Source organism: Sturnus vulgaris, chromosome 12 (genome assembly GCF_052056855.1).
Source record: "Sturnus vulgaris isolate bStuVul1 chromosome 12, bStuVul1.hap1, whole genome shotgun sequence".
Taxonomy (NCBI): Eukaryota; Metazoa; Chordata; class Aves; order Passeriformes; family Sturnidae; genus Sturnus; species Sturnus vulgaris.
In genome coordinates this window covers 5134301-5160135 of record NC_142254.1, presented here as the reverse complement: position 1 = coordinate 5160135, position 25835 = coordinate 5134301, and positions in this window count along the sequence as shown.

Here is a 25835-nt window from a genome sequence, read left to right as displayed (position 1 = left end):
TCCAGCCCAAGCCCTGCCCTTTCTCACCTGCCACTATCACAGCTCATCACGAGCCTTCAGGAGATGGGGTCTGTGGGTCCCTGTCTGCCACCCTCCTAAAATCAAACAGCTGGAAGCTTTCTGACTTTGGAGCTAAACCTCCTCCCTTTCTTTATATGCAGCAGCCACTTGGTTGATCATCTTCCCTTAAGATATAAGAAATACATGTTTTATAAATATATGAGAAAAAAAAAGAAAAATGAAGAATAAGGAGTTGGACACTGTTAGTACTTTAAGGGGATTTGTAGGGAAGGCCCTGCAGTCTGACCATATACAGCTCCAGGTGCTAAGCTCTTTTTCTGGATCTGTGCAGCTTCTGCACAGTGTTCCTAGCTAAGTTACCAGAGACCAGATGAAAAATAAACTCTGTTGAACCCTCTTGCATTTCACATATGCTCTGTTATACTTAGGGGTGTAAGTAAGCAGACATACTGTCATTGTATTTGTAATGAATTATCCTACTGCAGGAACAGTTAAGAAACATTTTCTTTTCCAGGTCACATTCAGAGTCAAGTGAGTCACTACATTTCTAATCTTTCTAATATTTCATGTTTTAATTTCATATTTTAGTCCTTCTGTATTATTTTTTCTGGATAGATAAAACATATTCTCAACCTCTACAGAAGAGTCATAATTTAGGTGGCACAAAGGCCTTATCAATGGACAAATATCCCCTATTTGCTATGTCCAATGCTGTGCATCCAGCACTGGATAAATCTGCACAGGCTCCCACAACTCGAGTTAGTTAAGAAATTCAAGGTATGCTGGAAAAGTATTGGAAGGGTACCATGATATTCCCACTGGTGGGAAACCAGTAACCATCCCTGGACACCTCTCTCAAAATTGTGAAAACCTAAAAATGACATACAACATATAGACCAGCATCAGGAAGCAAGAAATATGGTATTGACAGTGTGACACCTTGGAGTCCACCATAACACCTCTGGGCCTTGGTTTCTCCTCAGTCTCAAGGTCCTGCCTGGTGGGTACATTTTCTGTAATGCAAACCTGTGCAAAGAATGGATGAATTTGAGACTTCTGTAAGTGTTCTGTCTTGGAGTTATTCAGTGATGGAGCCCAAACCAGAGCTGTCTGGGGACTTGGTGACATGAAATGCAGGCAGCTGAACGAGGAAATGGGATAAGGAGGATTCTGCTAGGGGACATCTGCCCTGCTTTACTTTGACATCTGACATCCTTTACTTCTTCTGGATCTTTTCATCACCACTTGGTGCTTCTGGACTCACATCTCCATCAGGCAGAGGCATGGAAAAGACAAGCCAAGAGTCTGCACATCTGCTTGCAGCCCTGACATGGGGAGGGCAATGCTTCTGTGACAGACCTGCTGAAGATCTGACTTCTGTCAGCTCTGTGCTTATAGTTACATGTTTGATCAGAAAAGCAGAGATGGGAAACGCTGTAAACGTGGACACAAGTTTAACCATGTGCTCCCTAAAGCTCCTGACTTTCCTATTTTGCCTCTTAACAGCTTTGGACATTGGATTGTCGTGATTTTTAAGGGAGGGGAAGGAGGGGAGGCATGGGGGAAAAGAAGGTTTCTTCTTGTTTTCAGTGTTGCTATTTAAACAGTTCCAGTTAAGCTTTGAAAAGCACCTTCCTTTCAGGTCAATAAAGTGGCTGCAGGCCAAGTTCCCATCTGTGCTTAACTTGTGTTTGCTGGCTGGAGACAATTTTCTACCAGGCCTGTTTAAAAAGAAATCAGTGTAGTGTGATAACTCTCCGCTAATATGGGCCTGCATGGAGGTTTGGAAACTCTGACAGCCCAAAAGTTTCAGTCACAGGAAAGAAATACAGGAATATCCTGTATTCTGTGCCCACAGACATGAGGTAAGGACAGAAAAATTGGGATGTCAAGTTGCATTGTATTTACTAAATAAATCCCAAAACATTCCAGAAAACGGAATTCTGAGGTGCCCTAGATGAGACAAAGAAAAGCATTTTTCACAAAACTGAACACACTTTCTTCTTTGCTGCTTCACTCACACTTACCTGCTCCAGCTAAACGAATTGATGATTTCCACTCTCTATGTGTCTTCTCTTTGGGAAGAAATTCCAGATATTTCATAAAACATTCTGAAATTCTGACATTACTATCATTCCTAGACTGAGGCAACCCTTGCTGTACGGACACAATTCCAGCAGGGAGACTCCCCTGTTGGGGATCCTGAGACAGGAGCTATTTTAATTTACAGACAAAGCCCCAGCTCTCAGGCCTCTTGGCCCCACAGCATAGAGTCCAGAGACTGGGCAGCACAGCTGAGGAGAGCTGGAGGCTGCCTTGCTCTGTCCATAAGCAGACACAGGTTAGAGGTGCCCATGTGAATTTCCCAGCTCCCCTTCATTCCATCAGGCTATTCCAGCAGACATCATAGTCCAGCCAAAAAGGAGCACAAGAATTTCACCAAATCTCTGCTTGGAAAAGCAAGAGTATCACCAAGGCTGATGAAGATTTTGAAGAAAATCCCAAAGGTTTCAATCTGACACTGAAAAATGACTCCTCTTCCCCTCCTCATCTCCCCCATACTGTCCCAAACAAAGCTGCCAAGTGAATGTTTGATCTTTGCTTGATCCAGAGGTCCTGTCCTCCCTCCCCAGGATGGACCTGCAGCCACTGCAGCCTCAGGATTCCCATGGGAGAGCCCCAGCATCTCTGAGAACAGGGAAGAACATCTTCCCTAACTGATGGTGAAAGTGAAACCAGCAAAGGGAGGGGATTTGGGGTGACAGCACTGCACAGGGGACCTAAGAGGCAGAGAAAGGTGTCACAAGAGAACACCTCAGCATGTCTGCAGCAAAACACAGAGCTACAGCAGCAGAAACAAAGCAGAACAAGGGATGACAAGGAGAGCTGATGGGACTTTTGGAAGGCTGAAGACAGGCTGCCTGAAACGCTGACCTATTCGATCTATAGGTCAGCCTGCCATATGTAATGAGCTGCTGCAGTGTGTTGTAAAACTGCTGCAAGAAACCACTGCTGGAGCTTCATCTCTTTCCTATTAGGAGAAAAGGTCAGGCACAAGCTCCTTCTGCTGCTCTTGGCTGTTCTGAGCAAAGGCCATGGAAGGAGCCCATTACAGACTGAGAGTGAATTGCTCCAGGCTCGTGAGTTGTATTGCCAGTGGGGAGGCACGCTGCTAATAAAAATGGTCTGGTAGGAAATCATTTAATTTCTTGGCTGCTCCTACTCTCATTTTCAGATGGAAGTTGATGCTTTAAGAGCTTTAGAATTCAGCTCTGATCAGGAAATGAATTTAGTTGTTTGAAAAGCAGCTGTTTGAAATAGCTTTGTTCCTTCTTTAGTCTCAGTGGAGCTTGAAATCAGCTGCTGATAGAGAGATACAAGTGTACAATTCTCTGATTTTTGGCTGGCTTTTTTTTTCCTCTTTTATATAAATTCTAATCAAATGTCCTGTCTCGTTAGGAAGCCATTTCATCAGCCTCGTTTGGGCTCGCTGCAGCAGCACTGCCCATGGCTCAGTCAGCCCAGGTGAGTGCCAGGGAAGCTGGGCTCCACCTGCACTGCCCTGCTGCCTGCTTTAGGAAACCACTCCAACCCTTCTCCCGTGCTCTTGGGCCCAGCTCCCTTTTAGGCCATCAGCTCTTTAGGGAAGAGACTGAGTTTATCTGCAACTTTATCTTTTTAATGTAGAATTGTGTAAAAATAAACACATCTAACATCAGTACTGTTACATTAGGATATTAATATAACGAAATAAAAACGAAATCTTACATTTTGGCTCCCAAATATTATTTCAGTTGAGGAGGAGGGCAGGGCTTGGATGCTAATGATTCATTAGGATCATTATAACTCCTGGAGATATTCAAACTTCAACTTTTCTTTCACCTTCCCTTAGAAACTTCCTGGCTTCCTTCTACCATCTCCTGCCCCACCCTGCTCACACGAGCACCTCTGTCATCTCCCTACCACTGCATCTTCAAGCTGGTCACTGATTTCCTGGATCAAGAATCTGAAGGTAAAATATTCCTGTTAGCTGCCCTTGCTGTGTGTTTCTGAGGGCTGGGAGCCATGGATTGCCAGTGCAAAGGAATGCCACTGCCATCAGGATGTTGCTTTCAAATCCTGCTGGAACTGCATTATTTTTTTGTCTCATCCCATAGCTGAGATTGATAGATTTTAATGGGTCCCCTTATTGATCTTGTACTTTGCACCAACCTATTTTACTGACCAATTTAATTTTAAAGGGGCTTATGCACTCCATAAGATTAAGGTAAATTAGTACATTCCTTGCACTTCATAAAACCTTCAGAGGCCAAACATTGCCATGAAAAGTGCTTACATTCTTCTGAGATTATTACTTTGAATATGAGAGGGTTTAGGGGATGTGTAAAGGTTTTAATGAGCTGCACATAATAGGACCCTCTGCATCATAAAATAGAATTCTGAAAATCAGACTATATTAAGAAAAAGAAAGCTTAAGTGAGCATATAAAAGTAGTTTATTATATTTTCTTCATGGCACAGTTTAAGTTATTTGCTCTCAATTTCAGTACAAATAGATTTGTGGGACTAAAGCAGATCACTTATACACTTCAGTATAGGCATCCCACAGCTAACCTATTTTCCCAAAGTGACATAAAAAATCAGCAGAAGGAAATCAAGCAGTTTTGTGATATCATGCAGAGGAAGAAGCATTTCTGATACGTTTAACAAAATTAATTAGAATGGGACTGGAAAAAAATCTGCTGCTTAAGAACAGATTCTTAGGTGTTCAAAGTAAATTGTGTTTTTCTTACTTTTCCTGCTTAGCATAAGTATTTCCTGTGTTCTTGCTTCCAAAAACATTAATGTCTGCATCAACAGTGGGTGGCAGGAAGAGGAAGAATTTCATAATTTCAGACACATCTTTTGCTTCATGTCTAACACTCCATTAAGTGTCAGAGCTAATACTTTAAATATAATAGCAAGAAGGTAGTTATTAATCCTGAAAAGTAGAGAATTGGGCCATTCTTTACTATTATTAAAAACAGAATGTGATTAAGAAAGCTTGTAGGCTTCTTTTAAAAATCGTTACATTCTTCAGAAAAGTCCAAGTAGATAAAGTAAAAAGGAAGGAGAGAAAAAGATTAAGAAAAAAAATTAAAGATATTTAAACTGCAAGTTATGAGACCAATGGAAAGCCATTTAATTTCCAACTTTTTCTTAGGCTTTGGTTTTCTTTATGAAACGATGTTTAAGTCCTTTCAGTACCTGCCTTTGAATCAGAATTCTGAGATTCCATTTCCAGCCCTGCTATTACTTTGCTCTGCATTCTCAAGCCCAGTGTTCAATTTCTGGGCTTAACTTGCCTTCCTACTTTACCAAAAATGCAAATTGTGCCAAAGCAGAGCATCTTGGAACAAAGAGGAGCAGAGCCTTGTGCTGCTGACCTAGAGATGCACAAGTGCTGCAGAAACAGAGTGACTCAGGTGTTTGGCCAAGTCACCTCTCTTGTGGGATAAATGATGGCTGATAAAGAGTGACAGGTCCCGAATTTCAGCCTCAGATCATGACAGTCTGCAGTCACACTCCAGCAAGCTGTGGATGGGTCTGTACAATCTCCCAGTGCAGAACTGTGCCTGTAGGCTCTGTAATAACTGTTTTGGCTGATGTCATTCACATTTTACTTTAGAACACATTATTACACAAGAACAAATAAAACACTAAATATTTTAGCAGCTCCTTCCCGGCACGTTAAACAATAAACATTTTTTTTTCCATTTTGCAGGTGTATGTTGGCTTTTTGGGATATACAATGTAAGTACACATGAACTTTGCTATTTACCACATCCTCATGATTACAGCTTCCAAGCAAATGGCAAAGTACAAATAGTACTACAAATAATACCAAGCATCTTTTGATTTCAAACAGCTGCTCAACAATACAACCCAAGTGCTTACTAAGTCGCAGAATCTTATTTTCTTTTCAGGTGATAAGCTCTCAGCAGAGAAGTTTTTGAGATCTCTGGGAAAAAAAAGTTGTAATTTTGAAAATTAAACGTAGACTACCATTTATAAAGCAAGCCTTTCACACACTTCTTTTCTAGTACACTTTCAATAAGAAGTCATACAGACAAGACAACCCCCACCAAGTCTAAGACTGCATTTCTACTGTGCTCTTTCATTTACAATTTCAGATCCTTTTAATTTCCCCCATCTCCATTGTTTTCATATCTTGCTACCCTTTCCTACACAAGCTGCTTCCAGTTTCTGTATCCCAATTTTCTTCTTAAAGGCTGAGAATTTTCCTTTCGCTTTTTACCTTTTCACAGGTATTCAGTGAGGACTGGAGAGTGGATTTCCAAAAGAGGACAAACACAAAATTACTCTGTCTAGACATTTCCTTCTAAGGTCTGATTCCAAGGCTTTACAGCCCTGAAGGACTGTCCCTCTCTAAAATTAACCCTGATTTATCCTCCCTGCCTCCACACAACCTGTGGCAATGAGCTCCACAATTTCAATACTGCTGAGCAAATGTGCAGCAGATAAACACAGACTTATTAACTCATGTTAGTGCCATTCCTGTGCTTGTCAGCTTAGCAATGTGTCCTTTAATGCTTATGGGATATGCACATTAGCCTGACTTTATAATCTAAGACATGCAAGTTGGCCTTTATAACAGTGTAAAACCCATTAAGCCAATGGAGTTTCACATGGACTTATGGTCTGCCCACACACATTGAATTACAGGTTGAAGTCTATAATTGCAGCAAACAGCACATAATTACTGGAATGACACTCTCTTTGTTACCTCTGAGCACTGAGAATATTTCCTATACTAAAAAGGTTATTCATCAAGATGGTACAGTCCCCTTGCAAAGAAAAAAAAAAAAATAAAGCTAAGAGCTACATACAAGATGTAGCCTATTTTTAATGCTTCCATTTGTGAGGAAGTGACAGAGGAGTCAAAACTTCAAATTAGTAAAATAAGGTAAAAATGTATATGAAACTTCAGTAGTGTCTGGTAGTTGCATTGTGCAATTGTACTCATCAAAAGCCACCCTGACAGCTTTTTCATTCTAAGTTAAAGGAAAATATAATGATTTGTTTATATTTGGAAGTTCTAAGAATTCTGTGTACATATTTCATTTGACTGTATCACAAAAGAATAATTTATTGCAACTACCTAACAAAAAGCTCCCAAACCTGGCTGTTTTAATACCTCACTCATTTCCTTCAGAATGTCTTTTTTATATTTTCATAAGATTTTCTGTTTGCAGCCCTGCTGCTGTAAACCTCTTGACTGTAACAGACCTCAGCCTCAAAAATGTCAGACACAGAGGCAAAGGGAGAGGGGCACAGAGTGAGCTGGTCCTGGGCTCCTCTGCCCCTCCTGTCTGGGTCACTGCCCAGCTCAATATCCACATTTCCACCACAGCCCACTCTGCTGGGCATCCTCTGTGCTGTGGCACTGAAATTCACAGGGAAAAATCAGCATCCATCCAGTTCTCCCCTTGGCCTCCTCTTTTCCTCCTCTTCCTTAACAAGAACAAAGCACAGGAGCTGTAAATGCATAGCAAGAGTTGCCTTTTGAAAGCTCATTTTTCTTAACCTCCACCACAAGACGCACTTGCTAAAGACTTCTGGGAAAAAAAAAGAGTTTTAAAGAATGTACTTGTATGTCAGAAAAAGTCTACAGGGCTGATCTAGGAATATATGATTTTTTTTTTTTTTTTTTTTCAATTTAAGGATTATGTTGACTGTAAGCCAGGGAAGGAGAGGTTCAGTGTCTTTACACTTGCTATGTTATGACATAAATATGGAATATGATGCATGCCTAATATTAGCTTTGATGGCAAAGGAAAATTCTGAGAACACTGAAGAGGAAGATTTGGTTTGTGGTGTCAGTTTTAGCAGGCAGGTGAGCAGAGCTTTCCCTGCAGCCTCCTCATAGCCTGGCTGGGGCAGAGAGCTCACAAGGGCAGGAAAACATTTTCCATTCTGACCAAGCTTCTTCTAGAAGAGGGATTGTAAAACAGGAGCTGCAAGGCAGCTTTCCAGAAGAGCCTCACTGCTCTTTGAGATGTGTGTGGCCTCAGTGCCTGTCCCAGCCCTGACAGGGACATTGCACAGCAGGTAGAGATAAGGAGGGAACAGATGTGCTGGGGAAATCTAACTGAGATACAGACAAGAGGATTGGATCAAGCACTGAGATGTTGCATCGACCTATTGTCTCATAGACCTACCAGGAGTTTGATTTTAATTTAGATTAAAAAAAAAAAAACTAGATTGTCTGATATTTTTTTTGTTTGCTTGCTCTGACAACCTTAAGGCAAGCTCAAGTGCTTAGTTAGAGAAATATCCCTTTAAAAAGCACACTTCAATCAGCTGATTTCAGGCAGGTTTTTTCCTAAAAAAACCCTCATGGTGTGCAGTGAAGTGAGGAGAGCTGGGCTGAGTTAAAGCTCAGCTGGGGCTCTGGATGCACACAGGAGCTGTCCCTGGGCTCCAGGGGCACAAGCAGGGACTGCCTGGTGCAGAGGGTGGCTCCCAAACCCTGGCACAGGTTGAGCTGGGTTTAGCAAGGCTTAATCTCAGTGTGCACAGCCCTGTGTTTCTGAGAGAGGCTCCTGCTGCACAAGAAGCTCTGTAACTCACAGTGACTGGCACAGCAACAATTAATTCTGACATGCAAGGTTTTCTCACAGTGTGTGGGTTCTTTTAAAGCATTGGTAGTGATTTGGAGAATACAGAGCCATGAAAAAGAGTGCAGCTGTTTCAGTTGCTTTTTAATGGTTAAAAAAGACAAACAAATTATAAATCTTAAGTGACAGTCTATGGAGATTAAAGGTAATTTACCTTCCTCAAACCTTAGGTTTTAAAAAATATTAAACAGCAGCTTTGATACCATTCTCTGAAATCAAAGAACAATGGAAGCACCTGGAACCCTGCTGATTAAGAATACTGATTTCCCAGAACAAAAATTAGAGACTGTAATTTGAATCGGGCTGTGGGTTTAATAATGCTCACGTGTGAATCTCGATATCACAGGGCAGGTTCAGCAGCTCTGCTGAGGGTCTCAGTGGTGCAGGAGTGGGAAACACCAGGATGGTGGCAGGCAGGAGAGTGCAGTGCAAACATGTGTCCAACTGATACCACTTCTGTGATTAAAAACATTATAATATGAAACAATCACGGAGAGTTTACTTTTCATTTACTTTTTAATCAGCTTTATTTTAATCAGAAAATTGTATCTAGCAAAGCTCATTAAATGACATCTATAAGGAAAAGAAAAAAAAAACAAAACCTCCAAATATTACCACTGTGTGGGTAGTTTTTTTTGTAAAGTTTAGAGAGAGTTTATAGCCAATGAGAAAGTTCTAAGCAGAGAAGCCTCATGAAAAATGTCAGCTATGACACAGAGCTGGACTCTGCTGTTGGATTAAGGCTGTGCACAGGATCAGCTATGGCTGAGCTGTAAGCAATACTTTGCCCAAGTATCTAATTGATATCACTTTGATTGATCTCAATTGCAATTGATCACTTCCAATCCTGTGACAATACCCTAAGGAGTCAAGGGAAGGATACTGCCATACAAATTGGTTTTCACCATCTGTTTACTGAGTAAATGTTTTTACTCCCTCCATTAGTTACCATCTGCAGGATGAGACTAGTGAGATTCTAAAACTTGATGTCATAAAGCAAAGAGTGCAGAAGAGCCAGTTCATCATCACCAACTTTGCAATGTTCACAATAAAAGTCATGATAATCCTTCTGTTATAAAGATACAAATCTACCAGTTCCCAAATCAAATCAATTAATAGAAGTAGATAAGAGAATAGATAATAAAAGTAGAATTCCTCATTTAGTAAGCTAGATCCCCAAATTATAAAGATCAGATATACCTTTAAGTTTAGTTTCACACCGGGTTTCTATTATATATTATTGTAAGAAATTAGCAATGTTATTTACATATGTAAATAATAACTTTGAAAATCCAAAAGAAAAAAACCAATGCGTTACACCACACAGAACTGCCAAAAAATACTTGCTTTCCATTAACATGGCTAAAAAAATCAATCAATCAATCAATCAATCAATCACTGAGTTACATGTAATCATATGAGTTTTAGGAGGTTGATTCAGAAACTGCTCTTGAGAAGGCTAATTAGCTGGATTGTTGCTTATACTTTCAGTGTGGGGTTTTTTTAGGATTCCTAAGCTAATCAGGTTTTTTTTTTTTTCCACTGATATTAGTTAAAGGCATGCTTACTTATGCTTGAAATATTTTTACAATTAGAACATTCAAATGGTAATACATTGGAAGTAAGAAAATTTACCATCTATATTCAGTTTGGTAGGAAACACTGAGCCAGGAGCACAAATTTAGCAATAATACAGCAGCACCAAAAGGAATATTAGAGGACATGGCATATGTGTCACACTGACACATTCTGGGAGTGCTAAAGGAGAACACCCCAAGTCGTGCTGCCCACTCTGGAAAGCAGCACTTGAGGGCTGCAATTGGCAGCAATAAAAGATGTTTAATTGAGACACAGAACATGGGATTTTTGCAGCATTCAGGTGAAGAGTCTCAATGATCAGCACTCTTGATGCTTCAGACAAAGACCTATAAGCCCTCCTTGCATTTCATGTTCAGAAATTAGATTACTGATCTTGTTTCATAAATATTTAGGGAATCTTGTCCTTCTTGTGGCTGCACATCTATTTATCTGGTGATGTTTCTGAGGCACACAGGCAGCAGCAAGGCTATAATCTCATAAAAATTCCATCTACCTTTCTGTTTGCCCATGTCATTTCCCAAGAACTTTTTTCCTTCTTTGCTCCCACCTGCTTCTCTGGCAGAGCAGAAAATGGGACAGTACTGAGTGTACATTCGTTCCTACAAATATAAATTGGACAAGTGCAACTAACACAGAGTTGTGACCCACGAGCAGAAATTCACCACTCCAACACTTGCCTCTGGATATATTCCTCTGTGTGTATATAGTTATAGATTAGATAGATAGATATGTATATTTGTATTTTAAAAACTTTGTACATATGCATGGTTTTAAAGGGATCACTAACAGATCCAAATAGACAACTGATCAATATTGATAGATAATGCAATTAATATAATTAATTAGTAATTAATAGGAATTTTATTTACATTTTGGCCAAAGAATGAAGTGTATAAGACATATATTAAATTACTCCAAAGATCTTCATAACTAGCTATGTACAAAAAACCAAAATGAAATAAAACCCTATAGTTACATCCTTTAAAACACTGTAACCCTGGCATATCTACCAGAATACTCTCTGGAAGTTGCACCCATTTTAAAAGCCAAAAGCAAGCATATTTACATTTTTTAAAGGTCTAAAGGGGTCAGACTACTTCAGTGCTTCTTGGAACCCAGTCTGCTGTTTGCCACTGCTGGATCCAACTCCTGCAAATCTACATGAGAAAGGTGAGTGTTTTATGCTCTTGACACCTGGATTTACTCTTCTTCAAGTGCATTTTAAAGGGGAAAGATTAAGCTTTGCAAGATGTGTCAGTGTACAGCAAATATATATTGAAGAACAAAATCAAATTCAGCTGACCAAAGGCAACAAGCACTGAAATGATAAAGGAATCTCCACATCTCATGGAGCTTCATTAGCCAGAAACTGAAGTGCTGGAAAGTTCTTACATTCTCTGCAGGTCATGGATTGAAAGCTGATTGAATAATGAGGGAAGATGCAAAACAGAGTTAAAAGAAATAAGGAAAATTGGACTTCAGAGGGACTGAGAAATAAATGTTCTGCAGTGGAAGGGAACAAAGTGGCAGTTTAATCTACAGCAGCAATTAGTTGTGTTCATAATGAAGAAATACATCACATCTGAAATCTGGATCAAAAGATCACTTAGCCATCTCTGTAAGTTCAAGTCTAATCAAGGCTCACAATTTCATTGGGACTTTTAAACAAAAAATCAAACCATCATAAAACCTCAACCCCAAAAGAACCCGAGTAAGCACGTTAACAGATTTTTTGTTGTTTTTTTTTTCTCCTTTTTTGCCAAGCCTTCTTTTTTTCTTCCATATATTGCTGGAATACATGGCTCTAACTCATTGCATTGAATTCAGCAATACTCAAGATCTCTTGGAACAGTATCATGCATGTTGAATATCATGTCCTTAAAGATGTCAAAACATATTTTCTTATAAACAATTTCAGAGACAAAAATTCATCATAAACTACTGTGTAAAAAAGAAAAAAAAAAGGGCTTCTATACATGGCCACAGATGTACAGGATGTTTCTTCAGGTAAATTAATTCTGATTACTGAATGGTACTAAATGGCCAAACCCACTCTTGCTGTTTCTGTCTAAATGCATGCACAAGGCTCTGGCCACTGCTGGCACTCTAATGAACATGGTCCATGAACAGAACAAGGCCAGAAGGAAAACAGACTGTGGTTTAGAAAAATTATCTAAATATACACTTCCCCCCCACTCCAGTTAGATGTGTTAACTAGTTTTTCTTTAAGCTCTTCAAATACTCTTTTTATGACTAACTTATTTTTTTTCCTAAAAAGTGCTCATTTGCTAAGGTTTTTGACAATATCATACATGTAGAGTTCCCCTCTTTGCAATTTCCTCTACAAGTTCTTCATTCAGTAGAAAAACCAATTTTTAACAGCTTGTATTTTGCCATTACAGAATTCCTAAATTTCAATTTGCTTCATTGGAACACCCTGTCTGAAGATAATGGTTTAACTCACAAATAAACAGCTCTTCAAATGAGTTTGCACTGAGGGTGGAGGAGTGTTCTATTTTAACTGATTTCTTCTTGCAATTGAAGCCCTTTCTCCATAGTAAATCTACTTTTGAGATAATCGCATTGAGGAGGAATAGAGGGCTGCAATAATGTTATTCTTCTGGCCTTGAAAGACTATTTAAATCTTTTCTACAATATGATATAGGCCAAATTGGATTGGGTGGTGTGTAGGGGGATTACCACGTGGCACCCACACATCATCCCATTAATCACACTCTGACCTCTCAAGCTGTTTGCACCCTCTCCTCACACTCTCCTGCCAGATTTGTCAGCAGAGAGTGAGGAACCAGATTGAACCTGGTGGTTTCTGCTTTTTCCCTACCCAGTGATTTTATCTCCTCAGCTGTGCTTTAAGGTTTCAAAGATGGCAATTGCATCTCTTCAAAACCGTACACAGGAAGATTTTGGCAGGTTCAGTTTCTTAGGCTTAGAGCCATGCAACTCTTTGTCCTGAGATCTGAATTGAGAACCTGATACTAGACAGCCTCCAGCCTTGTTTCTGCTTGGCATAGAGAGAATTTGACAATTTGTTTTATTGAAAATGGCTCTGATGGTGAGGAGAGGAGGGTGAGTGAAGTGAATAGCATCAGGCAGTGGAAATGCAGCAGGGAGGGGTGAGCAGAGTGGCTGTGGGCTCGTACCTGGGCAGCTTTGGCAATTCCTCAGCAGCTGTTTTGTGTAAATGAGCAGCCAGGCTCCTGTTTGAAGTGTCCACCCCAGCCTGTGTGGGCTGGGCTCTGCCTCTGCCTCCCCTCACCTGGGGCAGGTGGCTGGGGGCAGCTGAAGGCTGAGCTCTGGGCTCAGGCCAGGTCAAGCTTAAAATAAAGAGAGAGGAATTTTGGAATTTATTTCTCTCTAGCACCAGCTGAGCAAGTTTCCAAAATCATGATTTTGGACTCATGGGGAATTTGGGTATTTGAGACCCATTTACAAGTCTACATCTTTCTTTGATTCTACCCCCAAGCCATTTAGTACAAAAGATTTACAATTCCTTGTGTGGATTGTTATTTTTGATCATAACCTCTGCTTGGAGAGACCAGAAAGTTAACTGAGAAAAATTTTCCTCGTGGAAGAGAAATGGGAATGGTGAAACAAAATGGGCAGCCAGCTCTTTTTAATTTACATATAACTAATACTAAAGTGCTATGTAGTGTCTGATTAGTAAGAAACAAATTCAACCAATTATAAGACATGGTGTAAATGTTCTTTCCCTGATTCCCTCGAGCAACTTGCTCCCAGTGATTAATTGCAATAGCATTCCACATGTAGACAGACTTAAACTCGTGCATAATCTTATGACAAATTTGTTTCTGAATTGTGCAGAGGTCAAATTACTGTTCAGACTAATGATTCGTTACATATTTGCTCAACTCCAGTTTATTGTGCCATGACACCTAATGGCAAGGGCCTAAATTTATATGTTAACAGCAAAAGCAAAGATTTTGAACAGAAACCTGTAGGAAGTGGCATTTCTAGAGCTGCTGTGCACAGTCCTTTTTTATTTAAATAGACAGGTCAGTGACCTCCATCATCATCGTGCCTGGGCTCAGTGTTCCACTGAGCAGCACAATCCCTTGATTGAGAAGAGCTATTAGAAAATTCAGCTGGCTGAGAAATCTGACCTGCTGAACACTCTTAGGTACTTTATAATCAAATAAATGATCACATATATTCTCTGCTGACAGCTTATGGCTGTGATTGCAGAACTGCTGGATTTTGTTAATGTGCCTACAGCTCTTTAATGAATTGTTTCTTCACTTTCTGATTTGACTTCTTTAACAAATTTATCTTACTTTAATATTTTTCAGGACTGCAATCACAGTCAGTACTCCAAGTTTCAGAACTGCAAATTTCTCCCACAATGTGTTCCCAGAATTCCCTTCATAAGCAGGTTTTTCTACCATTTATAACTAATATATTGTATTTGGAAACTTAGTGGTTTGGTTTTGGTTTTGTATGTTTGTTTGGGATCTGTTTCTCTTTTTAAAAATTCTGGATTGTCACAGATGAGTTCAGACTTCACCTTTCAATTCACACAGTGTTTCTCAAATATATATGAATGTAAATGAGGCAATAGTAAAGTATCGTCTTCTGTTCCTTACATATTGATTGCTTTTCTATCCCTTTATCTGCAACAATATTTCAAAAAGCATATAATTATCATAGCTCTGAACCATGAATTTATTTCAAGTTGCTGCTCCCCATTTTGAATTAGGCAAACTCTATTTAGCCTGACACATAGATTTGCTGTTTGTGCTCTTACCCTTGCAGCATCAGAGCACACAAAAAAAAGTCAAAAGCTTTGAGATTAAATGGCAGCATTACCTTCTTCCCCAAAATGTGCTGGAATTGTGAATGAAGCTGAGCTGTACCTTTGAGCTTCATTTACCCTTTATCTTTGATGCAAGCAGGACAAGCAGAAAGTCTTGCTTTAAAAGACACATTTGGCTGCTATAGAGCAAACTGATCAAAGATATATTAAAAGCTCTATTCTATTCCTGTTAAACATTATGATTTACCACTGGAAGGAGCTAGAGTAATGATGTTGAATCACTGAAGAAACAAGCACAGGGCCAGCAAAACGGTTAAATAATCTGTGAGAAAAGGAAAAAGAGAATCAGTGTCTTACCTGAGAGAAAGGAGTCAGTTATTTTCTGAGATGCAGAGAGCTGTGGTTCTGATTTAGAAACTTTTATATATGAAAAATGGGTCGAGTGAAAAGCAAGTCTGATAACTTTAAAATGGAAATTATTTTCTTCTGTTAAAAAATAAATTATGTGGGTGGAAACAGAGGGAAGTTAGCAGAAAGAGAGAGCCACTCAGATAAAACAGATTGTCTGTCTCGCTCAGTGAGGCTACAAGGTCACACACAGGGACTGTTACCTTGGTGAGAAAGTGATTCACTTTATTAAGCACATTTTTAGGTTGCTTGTTTAAAACTCACGATTTTCATTGGTATGATGGAATTTGGTCAATAATTTGACAGGAATAGAAAGGTTCCCTTCCCTTCCCTTCCCTTCCCTTCCCTTCCCTTCCCTTCCCTTCCCTTCCCTTCCCTTCCCTTCCCTTCCCTTCCCTTCCCTTCCCTTCCCTTCCTCACCAGGTAAAGCAGTGGTTTACACTTCTAGTCCCAGGGAGGGTCAAAGGAGGACATGCCAACAGCAGGGAAGTTGAATGCCCAGCAGGATGTTTAATCTCTCTGTTTTATTGTAAAGTGCAGGAGATAACAGTTTGGTATGGGCAGAGTAGTTTTGACATAAAATTTTTGATAGAGGATAGTCTTACTAACAGCTTCAGCACAGAGCATGGATTTATTCTTACAAAGCCTTCTTAAGTTCAAGCATTTTCCAAAAAGCAAATCCTCAACAAGTGGCAGCAGAAGGCAGAGCTGCCCTGGTCAAACGTGGGCCTTAAAGGAAGCCAAGAGTGGAATGGGTGATATTCCTGGGACACTGTGTGCTTGTTCTAACAACTTCTAAAATTGCATTAGCTATGCAATTAATCATTTTATATATGTTTAAGATTGTGTGTTTTGTGCTGATTGTTTTGGTTTTTGTTTTGTTTTGTTTTGTTTGCCTTAAAGAATTGGTGTTGCTATAACCCGATTTGCAGCTATGGTTACAAGAACTGTGGAATGTCAGGAGCCAAGAAGAGCCAAGTCCTGCACGTGCTTAACGAGCTCTTTCATATTTGCAAGTGTCTGGTGCTGGGATAGCACAGCTCCTGGCTTTGCTGTCTTACAGCATCCTCAGGCAAAAGTCTCTGACAAAGCATCAATCACTCAGACTGCTTAAAATCCTGCTGGTCTCATTCAAGAACCAGTGATGAGCTACATACCTTTATCCCATCTTAATGTTCATTATTGATGTTGCTGTAAGGGCTGCTTCACACTGAATGATATGTAGGTGGTGAAAAGAGTTTTATGCTTTGGTGAGGCAAACAGTTCTTAAAAGAAGAGAAAAGCCTAGGTGATGCCTTATGATTTAATGAAAACATCTTTCTTTTCTGAGGAATGGTGCAAGGGGTCTAACCCACACACTGCAGCAACAAATCATCTTTGGCTTGACAGGTCTGAAGCAAATCCTCTGCACAGAACCTGCAAGTCACTGCCTGATTCCTGTTGTGTACTGCTGCGTGCTACAGCCTCCCCTGTGCCCTGTACTCTGCACAGCTCCTCGTGTCCTACACAGCATCGCTGGTTTGCAGCTCTGGCCTCATGTGCTCACACACAGCACAGAGATCCCCCAAGGACAGGGGGCAGGCAGCCCCAGGGCTCTTCTGTCCCCACACCAGCCTGGTACCTCTGACACCAGCATCCCTGATCCCCTCCCAGCCCCTCTATCCTGACAGCTGCTCAAGCACAGCATCTTGTTGAAGCTGCTATTTTAAATCAAACTGTTTGGGAGCTGTGACTCCTACCCTGCCTTTTAGGAAGACATTCTTGCAATGGTTAGGATTGCAGTGCTATGGCTCAGGAAAGAAAACTCTCTCACAGTGAAACTCTCCTTTGGTGCTTCCTTTACTTATTTATTTTGTGTTGATCCCTTTTCTGTTATTTTACTGGTGGTATCTGAAATCGTTCCCCTGGAAAGCTGCACCCAGCTTATTTCTGACTGGTCTGGGCATGGGGGTGTGGGTGGGTGTTAAGCAGGCAGTTTGCTCAGGTGGGGAGGCCAGGAATGTTTCTGTAAGCTCCTTTTCTGGTAATCCTCTCTAACATTAGTCTTTATTTAATGGAACAGAAACCTGACAGCTTTTCCTCGTAATAGCACAATAAAGAACGCCTGAAAACTGTTGATTCAAAAATGTATCCCTTTTGGATTATGGGATTCATCAAATGACCTGTCAACAACACTGTACTGGCAATAGTGTTGACCTCATTGCCTCTTCACAATTTACTCTTTCCCAGTAGCCAGGTGAAAGCCCTGCTAGCTCTCGTGGAATCAAATCCTGCTCACTCTATCACAGATAAAGGCTACAGAAACACAAAATCCTGTAGGAAGCTTCTCTGGGATACTAAGTTTCCTGAAGGACCATTAATAAGGCTGTAGGAAAAGCACATTATTCCTTGTCTGAAATTAAAAACAGGCGAAAAGCCATTTTACCTAAGCTCAAGATTTTAAATATTTTGAAATATTTGAATATTTTGAAACCAAAGCAAAACAAAACAAAACAAAACAAAACAAAAAAACCCAGTGGAGTTGAAATTATTTGGAAAATTCGTGTTTTACTTATAAGTAGTTGCTGGTCAGGATGGTGTTTCCCACAAAGAGTCCAGAAACTTAAAATTTATGCAGCCCCATCTATTAATGAATAAAAAATGCACCAGAGTTTTATTTATATGATAATACCATTTGATGCAGAAGGAGCAATAATTCACCCCTGCCTGTTTTAGACATTCATTGAAGCAAAACAAGCAGCCCTTGGTAGACTGCAGCATTCGAGTTCATCCTGAGCCACAGTTTCAGTTCTATGCTATTACTGAAAATGGCATTTTATACCTGGCCTTTTCCTCCTGCAATGCTGCTTCTCAACCCACAGCTGGTTAGCCAGCAGAGAGATGCTGTGTTAATATCCTGATAATTCATCCCTGGCTGCCCTGTGCAGGGCCAGGGGTTGGACTTTGATGACCCCTCTGGGTCCCTTCCAGCTCAGGAGATTCTACAATTCCGTGGTTCCCTGAATACCAAACTTCTTCACTCATACAGCTACTGCTGCAGAGTCATGACTAACAGCCAGTTCTGTAGATTTAATCTGAAAAATTAATCTGCAGAGAAACAGAGTGCGTGGGAGGAATTTTGGCAATCTCTAATTTCTATTCAAGCATCCAGAAAAAAAGGAGGAAAACTCCAGGGTTAAAGGAAATGAGTTATCCACCAAGCTAGTGTGTCAGTGATTGACTGACTGTACACTTGGCAAGAGAGTTAGGAATAGACCATGGCATTTCAACAGCTCTCAAGGCAAAGAGAACATTCCACTTCCAGGTACATGTGGGAGAAAAGTGTATGAATAATGAATTTTCTATAATATATTTCCCATGCATTATTGAAAATATTACAAATACCCACATGCATTTTCCATTACAGCATTGTGATGCACATAACATATTCTCTTGACCTCATTAGTGTAAAGAAGTTATATTGGATGTGTTTTACAGCCTACAATTATTTTTTTTTTTTGAAACTTGAGATGACACACAAATATTTTAGGAGATGATTCACTGCAATATAAGTTCTTTATATCAGCATTCCAATATTGGGAGGGAGGTTGTTTCTCTGAAGGAATGAAGTAAAAATAAAGGGCATTTGCTAAATAATATTTTCACAAATGCCTAAGTTTATTAGCACAGCTCATTAGTTTTGTGACTCAGCTTTTATGGTGCTCTGGAAAGGTCTATTGGTGTTCAGTAATGCATATTATCATGCTAAGGCTTCTCCTTACTACACAGCTCCAAAGTGATGTAAATTCACAAGGAAGTTTCACAAGTAAGGCACATATTTTACCTCATATCAATGAGTGACCCATTTCTCACAAATTCAACCCAACTACTTCCCTTAAGAGCCCTAAATCCCAGTGCTGGTGACATCTGATAGGATCAACTCCACTGTGCCAGTGACAACAGAAATTTTGCTGTGTGCTTGAGCAGATTTAGGATTTTGTCTTCTTGATAAAAGAAACCTGCTTAAGAAGTATTCCACAGTATAAGAAAGAACTAGCAAGTGGATTTTTTATTCATTTACAAATAAAATTGTATCAAACTTGAATCAGTATATCCAATATTGGATTCATGTCTGATATAGGGATATTGAAAATCAGGCTAAATCTAGAGATATGCAAATTTAGCAACTACTTGCAGATCAGGTGAGCAGTGTCCTAGAATTGTAAAGGGTTTGGGTCCAGGCACTATTCACAAAACTCGTAAGAGAGGAGAAATATTTGTGCTAAGTTCCCCACTGCAGAGTTTTAAGTCATGAGAAGCACATTGATTGCCTTCATGCTGCAGAAGGCATTTGAAAGTTGGCAATCATGGGAACCTACTGCTGGAAAATAAGCATGGCTGTAGCATCCATGAGGTTTCACATAGCCCTGGGATCCCAGTGATCCTGGTTTATTGAAAACACTTGATAATTTCTGTGGAATCAGTAGGTTCATAAGTGTAGTTTGTGTTGAACAATAAACAAGGAATGCAACTGAATTTCGTTATTGGACCCCATTAGATACAACACATTGATTAGTATTATCTTTTTGTCATAAGGCTTATTGCTTGAGAAACCCTTCTTTTATGAAAACAATCATTCTTGCCTGTAATATGTCTAAAAATTCTTTTGACCTTGTGCCTCAGTGACCTCCTTTTATGGTTTTATTGAAAATTGAAGCCCCCCACAATTCATCAGTTCCTCAGCCTGGATTCTGTATCCAGGGAGGTCAGTGATGGAACCTCCATGCAAAATTAAAAATTAGATTCACAGATTTCTTTTCCACTCAGGTAAGTAATTCAAAACTAAATAAATTTACCATGGTAAGCAGTTTGGAAAATGAAATTTTGGTTTGCTGGAAAGAACGGGCAATTTCGTAGACCTGTTTATTGCCACTAATATTTACCTTCTTGAACAAAGAAAGTTGTTATTGCTTTCATTATGTCCTCTGCATTCAGCCTCCATTGCTCCCTCTGTGCTTCATTTTAAAATGGAGCAACATAATAGTCTAAATCCAGGAATTCCTGAAATCAGAGAAGTGACAATTGCAGGTCATACCCCTTGGTCATGTCACCTAAAACCTAACTCAGAGCTGAGCATCAACAAAATGTTTTGATTTATGACCTAAAGCAGGAAAGTTGATCTTTTTTGGTTCTTTACAAAAAAATACATTTTTCGTTTACTAGAGAATTATTATTAGTGATTTGTCTATAACGAGAAATATATTATAGAGATCTGTTATTATCAGGCTTCAGCTGTGCAAGTAACTTTTTATTCAAACACAATTTCATCACTTTCAACCCTATTCTCTTAATAAAACTCACAAACAAAACCCCCAAACCACCCCACAGTTGTAGTCTGTAAATATATTTAGAAAAAAGAAGTTGAATACATCTTGTGTTCTTTAACTTTTTCTGACCAAGTTTTAAGTGACTCTGGAGTACTTCACAGGTGAAAAGAAAAGCAATTGCTGTTATAGAAGCTTGACAAGAGGGTGAAAAGATTTCAAGCAAGATTTTGCACCTTATTCTTCCTATTAAATGCAATCAAGAGTTGTAGTGGTAGAAAATGCAGGAATAGCCTTTGGGAAATATTGACAGTTTCTCTCTTAGGCATCAAAAATGCCCTTTACTGGTTGCAGTCATCCTCATATTCTTGAAACCTTGGAGTCAAACCTGTTGATTTGAGTCAGCCATATGTGCTAGCTGTCCTAATCAATTCTGCTCCAAGCAGGATGCAGTGGATTATTTAGGAATCAACCAGAAAATTCAGGGATCAGGAACGTGGTGCCACAATTAACACTGAGAGGGACTGCAGCCCTTCCACATCTGCAGTTCCACTGCTGATCTCTCCACACCACGGTGGGTTCTTGTAAATATTATTGGGAGAATGGATGTCCCCTTCAATAGTTTTTCCTAATTGTAAGAATTTTTTCCTCACTTGTGAGGCAAGGCCATTGGCTGCCTCTGGACTGCTCTAAGGAGCTGTTTCAGGAGCATTTTCACCATAGTCCTACTTGAATGACAACATCACTTCATGTGGAGAAAAAAAAAAAATTGCTGTTGTTACCAGGCTTATTTAGTCATGGGAAATTTCTCTGGGAATATTTTTTTCTCATTACTGTACACACAATTGGCAAAGTCTGTCTGTGCAAGACTTCCAGCTCAATTTTGAAAACCCAAGAGGTTTGAATAATTCAAATAATCTGCGAATAAACATGCTGGCTTTGTAGCACTTATCTGAGTTGCCAAGCCTTTGGAGGCTTTGTCATCAAATTCTCATTTACCAAAGAGTTAGAAGATTTGTTAATGTTATATAATTTATCACTCCACTGTGCTGGATGGTGCTCTAAGAACTCGGTTTGCTTTTCACAAAATTGCACTGATTTTAAGGCACAGCAATTTCTAACCTGAATGGCTGTGAGTGAAGAATCAGGCCCTTAGTGTTTCATGTGAATAAAATATCAGTGCTGTGAGTCACAGCAGCAAACTGCTGAGCAGCTCACATCCAAAGCTGCAGTTCTGCTGCACTGCTGTTCCTCCTACTCTTTGTTTTAAAACCTCTTCCCACTGCTAGAGCTCAGTGGTCAGAGCCTGCCTGCAAGTTCAAGTGAAGATTTTCATTGCTTTTACTCATTTGAAAATAAAAGCAGGAGACTGACACAGGTAACACAGGTAGAATAACTTTTTTTTTTTTTTTTTTTTTTTTTTTTACTTTTTTTTTTTAAATATCATACTTGGATAGTCTGTCACAGCCAAATTTTAGAACTCTTTAGGCATGTGATTGTAGGAGTAATTTGTGACTACAATTACTTCCCTTCTGTGTGCCAGCTGGGTAAGTAAACATTAAAATGTCAGTATATGACACACAACTATCTCTATAATCAGTTTTTACACTTCTAGAATATCTTAAAGTGTCTTCAACAACAGCAAGAAGAAACAAACACACTTAAAACGATTTTACATTAAATTCTGAAGAGACTGAAGTTTATTATATGTCACAATATCTTTTTTTGAACCAGTGCTCAGTCTCTTATATCCCTAAAATTCTGAAAGCTGGTGGTTTGATATTTGGTTTAAAATAACATTTTTGACATAGCCAATGAGCCAGCTTAAATCCATTTCCTAATACTTTACAGAAAATGCATTACTTTGTGAGACAGAGTCATTTAGAGCAGAATCATGGTATTTTTAAAAACTGCTTTAGTTGTAACCCCACTTATCTCATCCAGATCAACTGGATCTGCTCAGTTTTGCTGAGCAGCTTGCAGACAGTTTTAAAGACTCTTAATTAAAGTCTTCACTAGCACAGAATTCCAGTCAGGGCTGTTCTGGTGACTCCAGCCCTGCTCAGGTCCTGTGTTTCAGGAGACAAAAGGGTAATGCAGAAGCTTTTGAAGATAGGAATCCTCAAGAAATTGAATTCATTGGTTTCAGGAAGCTGGAGTAGTACTGAGTATCTGACCAATTGCTTTTACTCAGATCTGCTAATAAAATTACCCCCTCTATCCTGAGCTTTGGAGCCAGCTTTGTTAAAAATACTCAGTCTCCATTCATAAGGATCTCTAAAAAATTTTTGCTTTTCCTCAATCAAACTTGGGTTTGCCATTCAGGGATAGCAAACTCCTCTGACCCACACCTGTGGCTCTTCTTTCACAGAGCTTTCCTTGCATGGCAAAGGGAATATTTGGAGGAGGGGAATCCACTGCAGAGAAGATATGTGCAGATTTACACACCTGTACGTATATTTTATGCAAGAATGAGTTTCAGTTCTCTGATCACTGCCCTCAAGTGTCTCTGCATGGTGTAGTGAACAATGTGACTACTCTGCATTAGGCCATTCCTTTCCATCAAGGTTTCTTTCAGACACACCTGGAGGGGTTTGAGTCAAGGGCAGGCATCAGCTCTCCCTGCTGGATCCCCAGCTCTGGAACTCTTGCTGTAACCCTGGCTGAGTGCACAAGGCTTCCATGAACCAGCTGCTCACCCTTTCCCTCCCACCCTCTGCATTCAGCCCCAGCACTTTATGAAAGGTCACATCTTTACATCTTTCTTCCTGGCTTGCCTGCATTTTGCAGGCCCATGATCCATCCCTGTGTTTGGAGCTTCCTTCCTTTGCTTCTCCACGCTTTTGCCTCTCCACCCAGCTGTTGGGGTTAACCTCAATGCCCTCCACACGTTAGCAATTGTTGTATTAACCAAAGTACTTGCCTTTTCTTTGGTTCTCTAGGGTGCAAAAGCACAGAAGTGAGTGTTAACTACCTCATATGGTGTGTGGAACAACATTTCAGCTTATGAAAGTAAAAATATTCATGCTAGAGTTTATCATATCTTGCTTCAGACACTGTCTTGCTTTGCTTTCAGCTTCTCTTTAGCTTTTCTGTGGCTGAACACCTTTGGTAATATTCCCCTGACCTAGAGCCCTAAACCTCACAAACTTCCTAAACTGAAGCATACATCTTCCAGGGCAACTTCAGGTTCTCCAAATCAGTTCCCTGCATCAGAAACATTCCTTTCTAGATACTCATTTTTCCCCAAGGGCTCTGCTTTAATCGAACATGTGCTTCCCTTTTACATCAGCATGTACTTCCTTCCCTGGAAGAGCCAACAGCTGAAGGAATTCTGATCTGTAGTTCCTGCCCATTCTAAAATATAAGTTCTTTAGCTAACTTTGGAAAACTCTGATTCAGGGAGCCAGCACCTTTACAGGGGTATCATACTAGGTTGCTTCCCTTCCATTAGAAATCTTTCTTTCTTGTGATTTGAAGGTTAAGTGTATTTGGAATTCCTAATGAGTGTCTTTTATTGCCAGAATCATGGCAGCAGGTGAAAGTGGAAAAAGGATTTTCAGACTTAGAGGGGTTTAGATTCTCTCCTTCTGTTTATCAGTGTGACTGGTCCTATGCACTGAAAACCAAGAATGTTTGATGCTGTGAGGTGGGACTGGGCACAGCCCAAAGCTCAGACTTTGCTGTGTTTCACCAGATGTGCCTGAGGTCTGTGATTTTCTGTGCTGGGTCTTTGTTCAATACCACCCATGGAAAGTTTTAGGATACAATTGCTGTGAGCAGTCGTGGCAGCAGCAGTGCTGAAATAGCACAGTGCATGTTAGGCAGCTCCCACAGCTGGGCTGAAACAGAATTTTCCTGTGCTGAAACAAACCAGTGTTTTCTCAGACAGATGAATATGGGCTAGGACCAATAGCTGTCTAAAACCTAAACACGAACCAAGGTTGGGGTGTCATTATTAAGTAGAATGTTATGAACAGGATAACAAATCCTGACCTGAAACTGTAACACAAATTGATGACTCTTCTTCTTAATTAGCTGCCTGTTATTTTTATTTCACAGGGAAAAATTAGCAGATTCCAAAAGCTGATCACAACTCCTTAATCTAGTGCATTCTTACACATGCCTTCCTTGAAGTCTCTGGTTTTTGTATCCTTACAGTGTTTATACAATACTCTCCTCTCTTAAACTCTTTGTCCTGTTTCATTTGTGCCAGGATTATCTCAGGATTATCTTCCTGTCCTCTTCCTCCCCCTCCACCCCGTTGTACCTTGGTTATAAAAAGAGAAGTAAGTTTTAAATATCTGCCAATCCGTTTGTGTTTTGTGCTGGTGAGTTTGCTGTTTGTTACATGGACAGTTTCCTTCACTGATCCCAGAAAACCATGATGGAGTTTCCAGTTAAATGAGTGTAATTTACTGTGTTTGGTGGATAGGTATCATCTGAATTTTTGTTGACATGAGGCTCCTTACAGACTGGAGCTGTTACAACAGTTAAATAAAAGTGCATGTTATCTTAGTGAATGAGGGCTTGTCCTGCTAAAAAGCAAACATAGGTTTTGTAAATAAATGTAACTGAGGAATAGGTACCTTTTTTCTTATGTTTTTAAAAGCAGAAGAAAAGAACTTATATAAAGCGAATTCAGGGGATTTTTTTGCTCAGCCAAACAGAACAGGCATAGCAAAGAAACAATGCACCTGGCAGGAGGATCCATGTAGCTCTCTCCATTTTTCTAGTGTCAGAACCAGGATCATTCATGTTACATATTGAGCTATAGTAGAATGACTCTTTAACACTATTTACATAGGTTATTTACTTTCCACTCCTACAGGGCAAATTTTTTGTCTGGTCCAGAGCATAATTTGAAATACCATTCCATATTCCCTAAACTGCATCAAAGCTTCCACTGGGTGGCATTTCCAGCCATTTCAGTTTAAAAAGACTCTCTGATCTAACCAATTTTCCTGTCTTTTCTGGAGCAACAAACCAGATAAACCCACAATTAAAACACAGAGCCCTGCACACACAGCTC